Source organism: Balaenoptera physalus (assembly GCF_965194825.1).
Source record: "Balaenoptera physalus genome assembly, chromosome: 13".
NCBI classification, from domain to species: Eukaryota; Metazoa; Chordata; class Mammalia; order Artiodactyla; family Balaenopteridae; genus Balaenoptera; species Balaenoptera physalus.
Window position 1 is genome coordinate 103,094,671 of NC_138892.1, and position 15,984 is coordinate 103,110,654.

The 15,984-nt window shown below is 42.9% G+C and overlaps 1 protein-coding gene and 1 long non-coding RNA gene across 7 annotated transcripts in view; one reads left to right on the forward strand and one right to left on the reverse strand.

The window, feature by feature from the left end:
• LOC309641530 overlaps window positions 1-15,984 on the reverse strand; it is a 462,249-nt gene that overhangs the window by 300,401 nt on the left and 145,864 nt on the right. The gene's annotated exons all lie outside the window — the stretch shown is intronic.
• ANO2 (anoctamin 2) overlaps window positions 1-15,984 on the forward strand; it is a 348,333-nt gene that overhangs the window by 290,557 nt on the left and 41,792 nt on the right. The window lies entirely within an intron of this gene.

Sequence of the window (15,984 nt, forward strand, 5' to 3'; positions counted from 1 at the left end):
GTGGTGCACGGGCTTAGTTGCTCCACGGCGTGTGGGATCTTCCCGGACCAGGGCTCGAACCCATGTCCCCTGCATCGGCAGGTGGATTCTTAACCACTGCGCCACCAGGGCAGCCCCATCCTACTTTTAATGCTGTGTCCTCCTGTAACCGAAAGTGGGGTCCAGCTGCTCGCCGCTCGAAAGCCAATAAAGAGGCAAGGTTGGTGGAAAGGAGAGTTTGCTTTGTTTTGGATGCCAGCAACCGGGATTGGGGGGGAGGGCGGACACCTGTCCAAAGGCTGAAACACCCCGCTCCTACAACCAGTGGGCAAGAGCCTTTATAGGTTGAGGGAGGGGGCTAATGCCGAAACAGCACAGTCAGCTCTGGCAGTCATCTTGAAATTGGTCATTGGTGGTCTGACCAGCGTCATCTTGATTGTTTTAGGTACACTTAATCTTCAGTTCCAGGGTTGGTTTGCTCCCATTTCCTTGAGGCCAGTTCTCGGAATTGTGACAACTTATGTCATGGCTACAGTCTGGTCATCATGCACTTAACTTCTTCCATCTAGTGGAGGTTTCAGTGTCTATAAGACAGCTCACAGGATATGGCTCAGAATATTATCTGTAGCCCTTAAGAAGGAACTAAAGGTCCTTGACTTTGCTTAATGACTAAATTGTTATTACTTGTCCTCCTTTGACTGTTTCGCTTTGTTTCTGCATTTTCTCACTTCTCTGATTAAACTTATTCTTTGGCTAAAGTTTTTCCACAGACAAAAGCAGGCTGAGGACATGGGGGGCAGGGAACATAGGGTCCTGCTCCATTTCACTCCCAGTGAACAAGTAAAAGAGGAGTGGAGGATGAATGGGAAAGATTGAAACACAATGTAATCATTTAGAAAAATCTCTAAGGAACTGTGGAATATATGATCGTGGGAGGGGAAGGATGCATAGCTGGTGAAACAGAATGGATTTTCATGTTGATTGTCTCGCCTCCCCTCCCACATGGTTTTTTTAGAAGGGCTTCTTTCATTAGGTTGTTTTTTTTTTTTAACATCTTTATTGGAGTATACTTTACAATGGAGTGTTAGTTTCTGCTGTATCACAAAGTGAATCAACTATACGTATACATATATCCCCATATCCCCTCCCTCTTGCATCTTGCTCCCGCCCTACCAATCCCACCCCTCTAGGTGGTCACAAAGCACCGAGCTGATCTCCCTGTGCTGTACGGCTGCTTCCCACTAGCTATCTATTTTACATTTGGTAGTGTATATATGTCCATGCCACTCTCTCACTTCGTCCCAGCTTACCCTTCCCCCTCCCCGTGTCCTCAAGTCCATTCTCTACGTCTGCATCTTTATTCCTGTCCTACCCCTAGATTCTTCAGAACTATTTTTTTTTAGATTCCATATATATGTGTTAGCATATGGTATTTGTTTTTCTCTTTCTGACTTCACTCTATATGACAGACTCTAGGTCCATCCACCTCACTACAAATAACTCAATTTCGTTTCTTTTTATGGCTGAGTAATATTCCATTCTATATATGTGCCACATCTTCTTTATCCATTCATCTGTCGATGGACACTTAGGTTGCTTCCATGTCCCGACTACTGTGAATAGAGCTGCAATGAACATTGTGGTACATAACTCTTTTTGAATTATGGTTTTCTCAGGGTATATGCCCAGTAGTGGGATTGCTGGGTCGTATGGTAGTTCTACTTTTAGTTTTTTAAGGAACCTCCATACTGTTCTCCATAGTGGCTGTATCAATTTACATACCCACCAACAGTGCAAGAGGGTTCCCTTTTCTCCACACCCTCTCCAGCATTTATTGTTTGTAGATTTTTTGATGATGGCCATTCTGACCCGTGTGAGGTGATACCTCATTGTAGTTTTGATTTACATTTCTCTAATGATTAGTGATGTTGAACATCTTTTCCTGTATTTGTTGGCCATCTGTATGTTTTCTTTGTAGAAATGTCTATTTAGGTCTTCTGCCCGTTTTTGGATTGGGTTGTTTTTTTCTGTGGTATAGAGCTGCATGAGCTGCTTGTATATTTTGGAGATTAATTCTTTGTCAGCTGCTTCATTTGCCAATATTTTCTCCAATTCGGAGGGTTGTCTTTTCGTCTTGTTTATGGTTTCCTTTGCTGTGCAAAAGGTTTTAAGTTTCATTAGGTCCCATTTGTTTAGTTTTGATTTTATTTCCCTTTCTCTAGGAGGTTGATCAAAAAGCATCTTGCTGTGATTTATGTCATAGTGTTCTGCCTGTGTTCTCCTCTAAGAGTTTTATAGTGTCTGGCCTTCCATTTAGGTCTTTAATCCATTTTGAGTTTATTTTTGTGTATGGTGTTAGGGAGTATTCTAATTTCATTCTTTTACATGTAGCTGTCCAGTTTTCCCAGCACCACTTATTGAAGAGGCTGTCTTTTCTCCATTGTATATTCTTGCCTCCTTTATCAAAGATAAGGTGACCATATGTGCGTGAGTTTATCTCTGGGCTTTCTATCCTGTTCCATTGATCTATATTTTTGTTTTTGTGCCAGTGCCATGCTATCTTGATTACTGTAGCTTTCTGGTATAGTCTGAAGTCAGGGAGCCTGATTCCTTCAGCTCTGTTTTTCTTTCCCAATATTGCTTTGGCTATTCGGGGTCTTTTGTGTTTCCATACAAATTGTGAGATTTTTTTGTTCTAGTTCTGTGAAAAATGCCATTGGTAGTTTGATAGGGATTGCATTGAATCTGTAGATTGCTTTGGGTAGTACAGTCATTTTCACAATGTTGATTCTTCCAATCCAAGAACATGGTATATCTCTCCATCTGTTTGTATCATCTTTAATTTCTTTCATCAGTGTCTTATAGTTTTCTGCATACAGGTCTTTTGTCTCCTTAGGTAGGTTTATTCCTAGGTATTTTATTCTTTTTGTTGCAATGGTAAATGGGAGTGTTTCCTTAATTTCTCTTTCAGATTTTTCATCATTAGTGTATAGGAATACAAGAGATTTCTGTGCATTAATTTTGTATCCTGCTAGTCTACCAAATTCATTGATTAGCTCTAGTAGTTTTCTGGTAGCATCTTTAGGATTCTCTGTGTATAGTATCATGTCATCTGCAAACAGTGACAGTTTTACTTCTTCTTTTCCAATTTGGATTCCTTTTATTTCTTTTTCTTCTCTGATTGCTGTGGCTAAAACTTCCAAAAGTATGTTGAATAACAGCGGTGAGAGTGGGCAACCTTGTCTTGTTCCTGATGTTAGTGGAAATGGCTTCAGTTTTTCACCATTGAGAACGATGTTGGCTGTGGGTTTGTCATATATGGCCTTTATTATGTTGAGGTAAGTTCCCTCTATGCCTACTTTCTGGAGGGTTTTTTTATCATAAACGGGTGTTGAATTTTGTCAAAAGCTTTTTCTGCATCTATTGAGATGATCATATGGTTTTTATCCTTCAATTTGTCAATATGGTGTATCACATTGATTGATTTGTGTATATTGAAGAATCTTTGCATTCCTCAGATAAACCTCACTTGAACATGGTCTGTGATTCTTTTAATGTGCTGTTTGGATTCTGTCTGCTAGTATTTTGTTGAGCATTTTTGCATCTGTGTTCATGAGAGATATTGGCCTGTAATTTTCTTTTTTTGTGACATCTTTGTCTGGTTTTGGTATCAGGGTTATGGTGGCCTCATAGAATGAGTTTGGGAGTGTTCCTCCCTCTGCTATATTTTGGAAGAGTTTGAGAAGGAACGATGTTAGCTCTTCTCTAAATGTTTGATAGAATTCGCCTATGAATCCGTCTGGTCCTGGGCTTTTGTTTGTTGGAAGATTTTTAATCAGTTTCAATTTCAGTGCTTGTGATTGGTCTGTTTATATTTTCTATTTCTTTCTGGTTCAGTCTCAGAAGGTTGTGCTTTCCTAAGAATTTGTCCATTTCTTCCAGGTTGTCCATTTTATTGGCGTATAGTTGCTTGTAGTACTCTCTCATGATCCTTTGTATTTCTGCAGTGTCAGGTGTTACTTCTCCTTTTTCATTTGTAATTCTGTTGATTTGAGTCTTCTGCCTTTTTTTCTTGATGAGTCTGGCTAATGGTTTATCAATTTTGTTTATCTTCTCAAAGAACCAGCTTTTAGTTTTATTGATCTTTGCTTTCATTTCCTTCATTTCTTTTTCCTTTATTTCTGATCTGATCTTTATGATTTCTTCTGCTAACTTTGGGGGTTTTTTGTTCTTCTTTCTCTAATTGCTTTAGGTGTAAGGTTAGGTTGTTTATTTGAGCTGTTTCTTGTTTCTTGAGGTAGGATTGTATTGCTATAAACTTCCCTCTTAGAACTGCTTTTGCTGCATCCCATAGGTTTTGGGTCGTCGTGTTTTCATTGTCATTTGTTTCTAGGTATTTTTGGATTTCCTCTTTGATTTCTTCAGTGATCTCTTGGTTATTTAGTATCATATTGTTTAGCCTCCACGTGTTTGTATTTTTTTACAGTTTTTTTCCTGTAATTGATATCTAGTCTCGCAGCGTTGAGGTTGGAAAAGATACTTGATACGATTTCAATTTTCTTAAATTTACCAAGGCTTGATTTGTGACCCAAGATATGATGTATCCTGGAGAATGTTCCATGAGCACTTGAGAAGAATGTTTTTGGATGGAATGTCCTGTAAATATCAATTAAGTCCATCTTGTTAAATGTGTCATTTAAAGCTTGTATTTCCTTATTTATTTTCATTTTGGATGATCTGTCCATTGGTGAAAGTGGGGTGTTGAAGTCCCCTACTATGACTGTGTTACTGTCGATTTCCCCTTTTATGTCTGTTAGCATTTGCCTTATGTATTGAGGTGCTACCATGTTGGGTGCATAAATATTTACAATTGTTATATCTTCTTCTTGGATTGATCCCTTGATCATTATGTAGTGTCCTTCTTTGTCTCTTGTAATAGTCTTTATTTCAAAGTCTATTCTGTCTGATAGGAGAATTGCTACTCCAGCTTTGTTTTGATTTCCATTTGCATGGAATATCTTTTTCCATCCCCTCACTTTCAGTCTGTGCATGTCCTTAGGTCTGAAGTGGGTCTCTTGTAGACAGCATATGTACGGGTCTTGTTTGTGTACCCATTCAACTAGTCTGTGTCCTTTGGTTGGAGCACTTAATCCATTTACATTTAAGGCAATTATCGATATGTATGTTCCTATTACCATTTTCTTAATTGTTTTGGGTTTGTTATTGTAGGTCTTTTCCTTCTCTTGTGTTTCCTGCCTAGAGAAGTTCCTTTAGCATTTGCTGTAAAGCTGGTTTGGTGGTGCTGAATTCTCTTAGCTTTTGCTTGTCTGTAAAGATTTTAATTTCTCCATGGAATCTGAATGAGATCCTTGCTGGGTAGAGTAATCTTTGTTGTAGGTTTTTCCCTTTCATCACTTTAAATATGTCCTGCCACACCCTTCTGGATTGCAGAGTTTCTGCTGAAAAATCAGCTGTTAACCTTATGGGGATTCCCTTGGATGTTATTTGTTGTTTTTCCCTTGCTGCTTTTAATATTTTTTCTTTGTATTTAATTTTTGATAGTTTGATTAATATATGTCTTGGCGTGTTTCTCCTTGGATTTATCCTGTATGGGACTCTCTGAGCTTCCTGGACTTGACTATTTCCTTTCCCATATTAGGGAAGTTTTCAACTATAATTTCTTCAAATATTTTCTCAGTCCCTTTCTTTTTCTCTTCTTCTTCTGGGACCCCTATAATTCGAATGTTGGTGCATTTAATATTGTCCCAGAGGTCTCGGACACTGTCCTCAATTCTTTTCATTCTTTTATCTTTGTTCTGCTCTGCGGTAGTTATTTCCACTATTTTATCTTCCAAGTCACTTATCCGTTCGTCTGCCTCAGTTATTCTGCTCTTGATTCCTTCTAGAGCATTTTTAATTTCATTTATTGTGCTATTCATCATTGTTTGTTTACTCTTTAGTTCTTCTAGGTCCTTGTTAAATGTTTCTTGTATTTTCTCCATTCTATTTCCAAGATTTTGGATCATCTTTACTATCATTACTCTGAATTCTTTTTCAGGTAGACTGCCTATTTCCTCTTCATTTGTTTGATCTGGTGGGTTTTTACCTTGCTCCTTCATCTGCTGTGTATTTCTGTCTTCTCATTTTGCTTAACTTACTGTGTTTGGGGTCTCCTTTTCACAGGCTGCAGGTTTTTAGTTCCTGTTGTTTTTGGTGTCTGCCCCCAGTGAGTAAGGTTGGTTCAGTGGGTTGTGTAGGCTTCCTGGCGGAGGGGACTGGTGCCTGTGTTCTGGTGGATGAGGCTGGATCTTGTCTTTCTGGTGGGCAGGACCGCATCCAGTGGTGTGTTTTGGGGTGTCTATGAACTTATTATGATTTTAGGCAACCTCTCTGCTAATGGATTGGGTTGTGTTCCTGTCTTGCTAGTTGTTTGGCATAGAGTGTCCAGTACTGGAGCTTGCTGGTCGTTGAGTGGAGCTGGGTCTTAGCGTTGAGACGGAGATCTCTGGGAGAGCTCTCGCCAACTGATATTACAAGGGGCTGGGAGGTCTCTGGTGGAGCAATGTCCTGAACTTGGCTCTCTCACCTCAGAGGCTCAGGCCTGACACCCAGCCAGAGCACCAAGACCCTGTCAGCCACACAGCTCAGAAGAAAAGGGAGAAAAAAAAAAAAGAAAGAAAGAAAAAAAATAAAATATAGTTATTAAAATAAAAAATTAAAAAAATATTATTAAAATTAAAAAAATAAAAGTAATTTAAAAAAAAAGAGGGCAACCAAACCAATAAACAAATGTACCAATGATAACAAGTGCTAAAAACTGTACTAAACAAAAAAACGGACAGACAGAACTCTAGGACAAATGGTAAAAGCAGACCTATACAGACAAAATCACACAAAGACGCGTACACATACACACTCACAAAAAGCGAAAAAGGGGGAAAAAATATATATATAAAAAGGAAGAGAGCAACAAAATCAATAGACAAATCTACCAGTGATAATAAGCTCTAAATACTAAACTAAGATATACATATAAATCAGGAACTAGTCAGTCGCATTCAGCAAACCCCAAGTCTACAGTTGCTCCCACAGTCCACCGCCTCAATTTTGGAATGATTCATTGTCTACTCAGGTGTTCCACAGATGCATGGTACATCAAGTTGATTGTGGAGATTTAATCCACTGCTCCTGAGGCTGCTGGGAGAAATTTCCCTTTCTCTTCTTTGTTCGCACAGCTCCCGGGGTTCAGCTTTGGATTTGGACCCACCTCTGTGTGTAGGTCGCCTGAGGGCGTCTGTTCCCCGCCCAGACAGGACGGGGTTAAAGGAGCAGCTGCTTCGGGGGCTCTGGCTCACTCAGGCGGGGGGAGGGAGGGGTACGGATGCGGGGCGAGCCTGCGGCGTCAGAGGCCAGCGTGACGTTGCACCAGCCTGAGGTGCGCCGTGTGTTCTCTTGGGGAAGTTGTCCCTGGATCACGGGACCCTGGCAGTGGCGGGCTTCACAGGCTCCCGGGAGGGGGCTGTGGAGAGTGACCTGTGCTCGCTCACAGGCTTCTTGGTGGCGGCAGCAGCAGCCTTAGCGTCTCATGCCCGTCTCTGGGGTCCGCGCTGATGGCTGCGGCTCGCGCCTGTCTCTGGAGCTCGTTTAGGCGGTGTTCTGAATCCCCTCTCCTCGTGCACCCAGAAACAGTGGTCTCTTGCCTCTTTGGCAGCTCCAGACCTTTTCCCGGACTCCCTCCCAGCTAGCCATGGCGTACTAGCCCCCTTCAGGCTGTGTTCACGCAGCCAACCCCAGTCCTCTCCCTGGGATCTGACCTCCGAAGCCCGAGCCTCAGCTCCCAGCCCCCTCCCACCCCGGCGGGGGAGCAGACAAGCCTCTCGGGCTGGTGAGAGCTGGTGGGCACCGATCCTCTGTGCGGGAATCTCTCCGCTTTGCCCTCCGCACCCCTGTGGCTGCGCTCTCCTCCGTGGCTCCGAAGCTTCCCCCCCGCCACCCGCAGTCTCCGCCCGCGAAGGGGCTCCTAGTGTGTGGAAACCTTTCCTCCTTCACAGCTCCCTCCCACTGGTGCAGGTCCCGTCCCTATCCTTTTGTCTGTGTTTTTTCTTTTTTCTTTTGCCCTACCCAGGTACGTGGGGAGTTTCTTGCCTTTTGGGAAGTCTGAGGTCTTCTGCCAGCGTTCAGTAGGTGTTCTGTAGGAGTTGTTCCACATGTAGGTGTATTTTTGATGTATTTGTGAGGAGGAAGGTGATCTCCACGTCTTACTCCTCTGCCATCTTGAAGGTCCTCCCTTTCATTAGGTTTTGCACTGAGATAGTCATGAAAATAAATGCTGACTCATGAGCACTGGACCCAAAAGAAGAGGATGAAACAGGTGAAAATCTACCTTCAGGTCAAAGGAAAATGTGGCCCCCTCTGTCTTTTGTTTCTATTGCTTTTTTAGTTGTAAAAAAAGAAATCTGTTTCAGGGGGTGTTTTCAGCTAGCCTGGCATCAGAGAGCCAGGGAATGACAGAGAGGATCAGGGGTAACTCTTATAGGCTGGGCCAGTTCTGTTTAGGAGGACTGAATGGACAGTTTGTACCAGGCTCAGAGTTCTTTGCAAACTCCTTGCAAGATTATCCGTCCTGGGATGCAGTCGTCAGACAGTCCCCACAGGGTTAGGTGAAGATACTGCCACACACTCTATCTCCCTTTTGGAGATTTACTAAGCACATTATTTTAATGGTTCTGAGAAATCCTGCAATAAAGAAACTGGTTTAATCCCTTTATTTCCAGCTGCATTTGTTCATGTCATTGGCCTGAGTTCTTAATTGCAGACCTTGGAGTCCACTCTGGCTAGTTTAAGCAGCAAAGGAATTTGAGAACAATAAGTGACCAACAGAATATTCTATAAGGGCTAGAGAGCCAGGCCCTGAGCTACATAACCAGGAATAACACTGTCCAGACTGCAGGAGGGCTTGCAGGGAATACCACTGCCTTCATCTCTTGGCTCATACGGCTCAGGTATTAAAAAATGAGAATTGGATACCACAGAGCTATACCCACAAAAACTGCAGTCTGAGCCTTCCCAGCTGTCTTCATCAGCTTGAGTTGCTGTAACACAATAGCATCGACTGGGTAGCTTATTTCTCACAGTTCTGGAGGCCATGAAGTTGAAGATTATGGAGCCAGCCGGTTTGGTCCTGATGAAGACCACCATCTCCCTGTATGCTCATGTGACCCAGGCTCTGTGTATATGTGGAGAGAGAGCTCTGGTGCCTTCTTCTTTTTTTTTTTTATTTTTATTTTATACTGGACTATAGCTGATCTACAATATTGTGTTAGTTTCAGATATACAGCAAAGTGATTCAGTTATACATATACATATATAGTATCTATTCTTTTTCAGATTCTTTTCCCATATAGGTTATTACAGAGTATTGAGTAGAGTTCCCTGTACTCTACAGCAGGTCCTTGTTGATTATCTATTTTATATAAAGTAGTGTGTATATGTTAATCCCAAACTCCTAATTTATCCCCCCCTCCACCTTTCCCCTTTGGTAACCGTAAGTTTGTTTTCTAAGTCTGTGAGTCTGTTTCTGTTTTGTAAATTAGTTCATTTGTATCATTTTTTTAGATTATGCACACAAACGATATCATATGATATTTATCTTTCTTTGCCTGACTTATTTCACTTAGTGTGATAATCTCTAGGTCCATCCATGTTGCTGCAAATGGCATTATTTCATTCTTTTTAATGACTAAGTAATATTCCATTGTATATATGTGCCATATCTTCTTTATCCATTCATCTGTTGATGGACATTTAGGTGCCCTATGAACATTGGTGGTGCCCTCTTCTTATAAGGGCACCAATACCATTGTGGAAGCCCCACCCTCATGGCCTCATCTAAACATAATTACCTCTCAAAGTTCCCACCTCCTAATACCATCACATTGGTAGGTAGGACATATGGATTCTAGAGGGGACACAGACATTCAGTCCATAACACAAGGCTCTCTGTTTCTTTTTCTTTAACTTATACACAAGATTTGTATGCAGCTAAATACAGAAAAATATATATGAAATGGTCCTTATCTCCTCAGAGATTAGTTTTTTTAGTTTGGGAGACAAAATAGACTGCATGTGACTGGGTGTTCTCTCTCTGGTGCAAACTCTGTCAGAATTCAGACAAGTAAAGGTCAGGCATTTTGGAGCAGTCAGAGAAAGCTTCGAAAGCAGGGGGCTGCATCTATGCCTTGAAAGAAGGTTGTCGTGTAACAAGTTGATCTGCCATTATTTTGTTTAAAGAAACAGTTTCCCGGACTTCCCTGGTGGCGCAGTGGTTAAGAATCCGCCTGCCAATGCAGGGGACACAGGTTCGAGCCCTGGTCTGGGAAGATCCCACATGCCACGGAGCAACTAAGCCCATGTGCCACAACTACTGAGCCTGCACTCTAGAGCCTGCACACCACAACTACTGAAGCCCGCGCGCATAGAGGCCGTGCTCCTCAACAAGAGAACCCACCACAGTGAGAAGTCTGTGCACCGCAATGAAGAGTAGCCCCCACTTGCCACAACTAGAGAAAATCTGCGTGCAGCAACGAAGACCCAACGCAGCCAAAAGTAAATAAATTAAAAAAACCCAGTTTCCCTTGGATGCAGATTTATTTTCTAAACAAACAACAGACTGACTCGGGTTTATCAAAACACTTAGTGACTCAGGTGTTGCTTCAGGAGAAGATGAGGTAGTGGTGCCCTGACCAGTCTTGGGGCATGCCAGGGTCATGGCAAGGGCGAGAGCCCAAAATCTCTCTCAGTCTGCTTAAGGGTCGCTGAGCCTAGGTTCCTTGGGCTGATTGGAACCATTAGCAGATATACATGATCCACTCCTTTCTCTAGGGAAAACTACACCAGTCACTGCTCCCATGGCAGGCTGTGACTGTCTGACAGATCCCCAGAGAAAGCTATTCTTTGGTCTTTCTCAGAAACACAATCAGAGAGCTCAAGTTATGATGGAGACAATCGAATTTATCTGGAAGGAAAACCTGTTTTCATGAGAGCCCTACTTCAAGGAATGAGAATCCTGAGCATTCGCTCATAACACTTTGCCATCCCAGTCCTCAGAATGGGTCTCACCATCACCGGCCATCAGTTAGGCTGTTTTTCTGTCCCCACACTGGGGCAACCACAGGAGGCACTTGGGCACGTGACTTTTCTCGGAGGAGTTGGAGGAGAACATGGTCTGGGCATCTCAACCCTCTGAAACAGCACCCTGTTCTCAGCTTTCTGATTGAAAGTCACTCCGTGATAGTCATCACACACAGCTGGTGAGACACATGGTCACTGTGGTGTAGGAGCGTACCATCTCAGAGAGAACACATTTGTTATGGACAAACATCCAGAAAATATACAGACCAAAAAAAAAGATGTGCCAAAGCCACACCTGGCCCCTTTGAAGCCGTGAGCCCATCCCCTCCACCACTGCTACAAAGGAAAGTCTCTAATCCCCTCCAAACATCTGGGTGAACACACCTGTCTTTCCAGTACATTGGTTGGAATTGGAGACAGCTTGCCGTTTTTTCATTCCCAGGCATCTCCTCTACCACTTGGCCCATCCACTCTGGACCCAGAAGTCTTTTTTAGAGTGTAAGAGAGGCAAGAACTCAGTCATTTGGACAGTATGTTGGATGTTCCCCACCCATCAGCTCTTACCAGCTCCATGACAGATGAAACCTACACACGGCTGTTTTCCTTGAAGGCTAAATTTCCTTCCTTATGCTTGATGTGTGTTTACTATGCCACACTTCAATTGATGGCATTTGCATGTAATTCATAAAGCTGTGAGCAAGTCACTTCCTACATCTCATTATCCTCATGTCTTGATGAAAAGCATATAATAATACATAATATATAACAGGATATAATACCTATTTAGTATATAATAATGTAATAATCTCTAAGGTGTTGTCATTTCAGCTCTAGCATTCTATGAACCTCTCCTCTATTCAATGAAACTGGTCACTGCCGATTCCAATACAAGTCACTTTTCTTTCAAAATATTTTTCCTCATTTTAGTTCCTAATCTGTTAGTGAACACATACAACCTAATCATATAGTTGAAGTCAGGAATGTAGAGCAAAAGTTCTTCCACCAAGCCCTGTGGTATTTTATCTTCAAAGTTCTCTGTAATTCTACAGGTTGTGATTGAGTTTGTTCACCTGAAATCACCACGATTATGATTATTGGGTCTTCCATGCCCCACTCAGAGCCCACTCTCAGTAGATTAGACCCATCAATCCAGAGCTCATGCACCTGGCAATATCCTTATGTATGATAGAGAAACATGAAATAAGCCAAGAAAAAAGGGGAGTCTTTTATAGGCAAAAGAGAAATGACCGTTGAGCCTGACAGTGAGGAAGGAATAGTGTAAATTATAAAAACTAGACCCAGTGGTCTTTAACTCTTTCATGGAGGCAACACATCTCTGTAAGGCAGTGATTGTTCAACAGATCTGGGTTTAAATCCAGGCATTGCAATATAGTCCCTGTGAGACCTTGGGAAAGTTATTCTAGAAAGACACACGGTTATGTAAAAATACAGCTTGCATATATGCTCAGGTCTCTAGAAAAGAGAAAATATGGGTATCCAAGAAAGGAAGAACCATTCCTGGGAGTACAGGTAGCCAAGGTGTTACTGAGTGTCTTTGGCTTTTATGCTTACAAGTGATGCTTTCTGAGTGTTTCCAGTCCAGGGAGTGAGCTGAAAAGACCTTCTCAGGAACAGTGTTTTTCTCTTCTGTTCTGGGACCCATGGCTTGTGGTTCATGGTAGCTCTTCGGTGCCTTCAGAGCCTGCATCCAATTTTTCCCCTCAGGGAGATAAATATTAATCTTCGAGACCAGACTTGATTTTTAAAAACAGAAACAAGTCTGAGGAGTTATGTAGGTAATCATACTGAATAAGAATATTTGGGGTAAAAAAATATGGTTATACACATAGATTGATCATTTTTCATGTTTGTTATTTACTTCTGAAAGCAATTTGCTGAGATTCTGCCAAAGAGAATTTAAAAATGTTAAAGACTATTGAACTGACTTTGCTGGTAAGCCAGGTAGTCAGCTGTAATTTATCTAACTCCCTAAGGGTGCACCGTTCTCCTTAGATTCTTTGTGTGTGCATGTGCATGCGTGTGTGCGTGTGCGTGCATGTGTGTGTATTGCTAAAAGCACCACCACTCCAAATTCTAGTGTCTTCTTGAGTCGACCAGTCCAGTAGGCTTCTTGCATTAGATTGTTTCCCAATCTGTAGTCATTTGTCAGCCAACTTTTAAATTGTTTTCCATTACCTACCTAGACAGCTATTTGCATATTAATTTCCTCTAAACCAATTTTTTAAGTCCATCACATTTCTGAAAATGGAAAACTAACACTATCAGTTACCCTGAATAGCAAATAGTAGAAAGAAATACAATAAAACTGATCCATTATTAATCAATGAAGTTAGCCTAAGATCTGCATTCTCTTTATTGAAAAAGAAGTTGCACAAGTCCCGGGGAGTTGTTACAGGCATACCAGCAGCAGACTGGGGTTTTCTCCTGGACTGCAATCAGAGGGACGAGCTGAGAGCAGTAAAGGGAATAATTCTTCCAGGTGCTCTAACGAGATGTTAGGCCAAGTCTAGTGACCGTCCAAAAACATCACATGAGCTGCTAGTGGAACGTGTCCTTTGCTTGGGAGACATTGGCGTAGCACAGTGTTCTTGCCTTTTAACCCCGCAGGTCTCCACGGGGCTGGCACAGATACCAGGCATGTCCATGAATACTGTACACCTGTCCTTTGGGACCCGGATAAGCATCTTCAGCTTCCAGACCTCTCCCTTGCTACCCCTAAATCTGGCAGGTGCCCCAGACAGGGCCACCATGGAAGGCCAGCACCATCCAGACAGAAGCATGTCCCACTTTTGCTAGGCCTGCTTCAGAGCCCCTGGAGATGGAAAAATGAAGTGCTTTCAAAGGAAGCAGCAAAACTGGGAGCAGTAACTCTTTAAGGGCAATGAGGACATGATACTAGAAGAAACTGAAGTTGTGTGGTCTGGCCTTGAATTCTCCCCACTCACACAACCCCAGGCTCCTGGGGCCTGACACAGTTGTGACAGATGCTTTCCAGAGGGGAGCCAGGTGGTTTTCAACACAACAGGCCCCAGAATAATGCTGATTGGCAGCTCCTTCTGAGATAACTTCAGACATGGCTGGCTTGCAGGGCAGAATCTGATCTTGTGCTATTTATTATCTGAGTCCATTGATGGGGATTTTCCTCATCTCCCCCACCACACACACACACACACACACACACACCACCTTTCCCATGTGTGTTTGTGCAAAATGGACTTTGGATCCAAACATCATGGTGCCCCCAAACACGCCACAGCACATCCCAAGTCCTCGCTATAATTTTATCTCAAACTCAGCTCCAGTATTCCGTGAAGCAAAATTGGAAATGGCCTTTAATCATTCAGAGAGATGAATTTTTTTTTTGTGTGTGTGTGTGTGTAAGGGTAAATGCTCTTTTTCAGGTGCCAGATTCTTTCCTGAGCGACGTCTGAGATGGACAGAGCTGATGAATTAATACTTCCACTGGCAAAATGTTTCCCAGTCCCTATTCTTGCTAGAAACACCAGATCACACCCCAAAATAGCCACAATATACCCCTGCACACAGCCAGAAAGATTTCATAAACTTTCTTCTTTTTTTGATAAATGTGATAAATATTCTATTTCAAGACATAAAACAGTCTCTCTTTAAAGCCATCACAGGCAAGGGAAGCTGTGTGTTCCCCTCAATACAGTGGAATATGGCTGTGAATCAGAGGTTTAAGGAACAAATTTGAATCCTGTCCCGTGTCAAGAAGAGGAATACACAGCTCTGAGGTTGATGTGTTTCTCTTCTTCGGCCCATGGCAGGCTTGCTTCTGCCTTCTTTCACGAGGCTCGAGGTCTGTGAAGCCAGGGTCTGTGGAGGACTCCTGGGGCCTGGATCCTGCAGCCAGGAGGCCAAGGCGTGACCGACAGTCACCGTGATCTCAGGGTGAACCTGTGGGGCACAAGCAGGGGAAAGGCTCAGAGGCTTCTGGACAGAGTTTCTCAGACTTGTCATTAACAAGAGACAGAGAAAGAGCAGATGAAAAGGAGACGAGGGTAACATCAAAGGAGTTATTTTGACAAGCGAATGCATCATACGGTAGGAATCATAATCTGAAGTTTTCCAAATGCCCCATCTGTGTGTTATACAATGTGCAGGATTCCCCTTAAATCCTGCTCTCGAGGGACTTCTTTATTAATGTTTTGAATGGGCACTGAGATCTCCAGGAGGGAAACTCCTGGTAAGGAGAGGTTCGTAAGAATTATTTGTGGATATTTGGACCCACCCACAGCGTATTGCATTCCCGACTGCGGTGTCCTTCCTGAGGCTGTCCTCTGCCCTGGCCTTCGTTGCCACAGGGTCTCACAGTTGAGCATCTCTTCCTGTGACTGCTCTTTCCTTGCCCTCTGAAGACTCCTTCCCCTCCACTCCACCCACAGGAGGTATTCGTTGCTAGAGTTTCCATTGTTCTTTCCATGATGGTTCTTGGGTCTCTAGCTCCAACCCAGACCTGTTTTCAGAGCTCTAGACCACATACAACTGTTTACTAGACATCCCGACTTAATTGTCTCATGGAACCCTCCATCTCAACAACTTCTCCTCCCCTTCTCCTCTTGTGTCCCCCAGCTTAGCCAACTCTGCCACCATCCACACAAACGGCCAAGGACTCTGGGGGGTCATCCTTGGTTCATCTTCCCTTCCCAACTGCAGTTCCCCCCCAGCTTCTTAACCCCACCTCCTCAGCATGTCTTTATCTGTCTACTTCCCTTCATGTCCTTGGCAATCATCCTGGCCTCTGCTACCCTGATCTCTCACTTGAACCCCTGCATCCAGATGGCTTACAAGGCCATCTTCATGAACTTGTGCTACCTCTCAAGTCATCTTTCA